Raw genomic sequence first — 3,416 nt, 5'->3', positions numbered from 1 at the left:
TGGATGATATAAATTTCATAGCAAATATGTTGAATTCAGACATGATACAATCATACTAATATCTTGGATCTTACCTAGAGGACAAAGACGCTTTTTCCAATAAAAAAGATTGGTAGATGAATGTACATTAGTTTCTAATCATTCAATTATTCTATTCTTTTTGATATAAATGAAGAGAAATAATTGTGTCATTGAATGCTCATCTTGTTTCATGTTTATTTCTAACATTCTCTATTCACCTAATCAATTAATGTGGGTCATAGAGGATGTGAACTGTCGACGAGGAATGCTTACTCTCCCTAAAAAACTTTATCGCACCTTGATGTGTCCAGAGGTCTGTGGCTTTGCCCTATTTACAATTGTAGTTTTTTGGGATTTATGAGATACATCAATATTTGTTACATTTTTTCTTGCTTTTTCATTGAAATATTTTGAAAAAAGTAAAAAAAAAAAGGTTTTCTTCTTGAGAGATATTTAAAGTGTTAATGCATATAAGCTGGAAAAAAGATAAAGAAAGATAACTAGAATAAGTTGTTGTGTATCAAGTCCCCATAGACAAATAAATGAGTTTTTGACCATTAAACTTCCACATATTTTATCAAATCTTTAGGACGGCACATTTTTTTTTAAATTTTAAATGCTGTGAAGAGATCAGATAAAATTAAAAGCACCAAAAAGAAAATACTTCAAAAATCTTAAGAGCCATTCTCTGTAATGACTTTAACTTTTATATAGGAGCTGTGGCACGCATAGTCTCAGAATTTCTCCAAACTCTCTATGATAAAAGTCTTTGATACCTTAAACTCAAATCAGGCAAAAATTGGTTGCTACGTGTCTTGGTTACCATAGCAACATGTCCTAAATTCTGAAAAATGGCATTTTTCATCATGTTCAGAGTCCCACAGTTAACGTTTGCAGCAAAGCAAACGAGTGGCAATGACTGTTTCTGAAAGTTGAAGGCCTGATGTCTTAAATGCATGATAAACATGTTTGGTAAATCAACTATTACATACGTTACTATGGAAACAAAGTATTCAAAAGTAATAATTTTGTTCATTTAATTTTATAAAGTCATACACTTAAGAATAAAAACAATTATAGGTTGAAATGCAAGCAAATAATAGACAAGAGATCCTTGCAACCTATACCAAGGACGAAATATGATATTTCTTATAAGTTGGCAATGGTTGCCATGGTTTTAATACCACAAAGGGATTTTAAATTTACTCTCTTAGTATTTTAATCTTATCCTATCTTTTTACAAAGCATATTTCTATATAACTGATGATAAATTTTTAAAGGCATTGGTGTGACCCTAATTTTCACATTTCAAAAAATTCAAATTCGGTTCTTTAAATAGAGCGTTGCTATGGAAATTAGCCAAAATAATATGCATAAAAATCTGAAAAAATATTCTGTTTCCTTGGATACGTACCCTTGTATGTAGAATCCCAAAACTTTTATGATTGATATATATGAACAACTAACCTGACTTTCAATTTTGACTACCACCCAATCTCTAACTGGATGCAAAAAGCTGGCACATATGATTTAATATTGAAATAAAATTAACGAAATCGAACAGTTTCCCTTCTTGGTAACCATAGCAACAGTGTTGTATTTTTCAACAAACTTTATCAATATATGATATTCAACTTTAGTTCTACCAGATAAGTACTATTCAAGGTGAGTCAAATCATATGTTCCTTGATTAAAAGGTAAGTAAATTCCTAAAGCAGTAAGAAAATATCACTTTAAACAACTGGTACGTTGTTTCCATGGTTACACTGCAAAGTAACAATTAATCCCAATTGTTCTTATGTTGTCGGTGTTGGAAGGTCCTAAGGATGTATATGTGCCAGTCATGAATTTTATTGTTTTTCCTCAAGATAGTAGCATTAACCCAATCTTAGCAACGAATTTTGCATCGTTACACTGTGTTACCATGGCAACCATGAAAGTTATTTTTAGAATAATATTGCCAATACCTTATTACTTAAGGTCAAATATTTTTATCGTTTTTCTTCAATTGTTGATTGAGTTTGATCATGTAACATCTATCATTAGTGAATATTGAGCGTTTTACAGCATTTTTCAGCATCTAAAATGTATTCCAAATGTACCCATGGTTACCACTTACTTAGAGATAAATTCTAAATAGTTTTTTTACAGCATAAGTTGCAACAAGGTGTCATGTTTTTGTGAGAATAGTTTGTTTGTTTTTCTTAATCTTTATTAAGGCTTAATAAAGATTCAAAGTAGCTGAAAATCTCAAATTTTTCAACTTTTCTGGCTGTTACCATGGCAACCAAGACACATAGCAACGAAATTTTATTTGATATATGTTTCTGGTGTTAAGTTGTAATAATGGGCAAAGTTTCATCAAAATCGGTGACCATGCATGGCAAAGAAGTTTAAGTGGTTACAGAGAATCGCTATTAATATACGAAATAAAATAAGTTAAAGATGCATAACTCATAAGATTCTTAAAAGATTTGTACAAAGACATAAGTGGATATCTAATCTTCAATATCTTAATGACTAGCATTAATTTCTACAATGATGACGGTCTTCAGCAGATGTGTCAATATAGATGTGCATGAGCGAAATTACCTGACGCATCCCTTCCTTAGCCCAAATACAAATGGCATGAATATGTGTGAATATGTGTCGAGAGTGCACAGGTTACATTGATTACCTGCATTTCAACATACAAAGAAGTATCATTGCATGATATGATGAAAGAGAGAATCGTTTCACTTGTTGACCATATCTCTACTACTTGATGAGTTTAATGATCATACTGTTTGGTTGATATATACATTGCTCACATTGTACAGAGCTTAGATTTTTTTAAAGGCGATACAGCTTGTCAAATTGAATCCACCCATATAATTCTAACTGCTAGCTGCTGGGCTTATGTTGTGTATATATTTTGAACACTTCTATACATTTGTTTGGAAACTTCTCTAAATACATACAAATAAAACTCTAGACACTGTTTGAATGTTGGTGATACTTTTTAATGTTGCTTTTCGAACGTGATTTGCTGATCCTTTATAGCCAGTTCCCTGGGGATCAGTTCGCAGATCAGGTGCTTGTTTCAGAAGCAGAGAAAATCTATGTAAAACAAAGCTCAGATCTAAGACACAGCATGTTCCAACTCTATCAGATATTCCAAGACTCAACATTAGCCCAACGGACCTGTAATTGTTGACGAAACAATAAGCCCTAATAGATTGACTTAAACTAATACTATGTACATTTTTGTTCCATACTTCTTTTGGAAACTTGACTTACAAAATCTATAACACTTTTCCCTGTTGACTCTTCTTTTTGAGAGTTAGGTTGAACATTTACCTACTGCACCAAATTACTTATTTCCTGATGAGGGTTTTGATTGTGGGTCGGGGACT

The sequence above is a fragment of the Saccostrea echinata genome, unplaced genomic scaffold (assembly GCF_033153115.1).
Source record: "Saccostrea echinata isolate AGI-Se365-2 ecotype Australia unplaced genomic scaffold, CSIRO_AGI_Sech_v1 ptg000058l, whole genome shotgun sequence".
Taxonomy (NCBI): domain Eukaryota; kingdom Metazoa; phylum Mollusca; class Bivalvia; order Ostreida; family Ostreidae; genus Saccostrea; species Saccostrea echinata.
The sequence above is the reverse complement of the archived record's forward strand: the minus strand, read 5'-3'. Positions refer to the sequence as shown.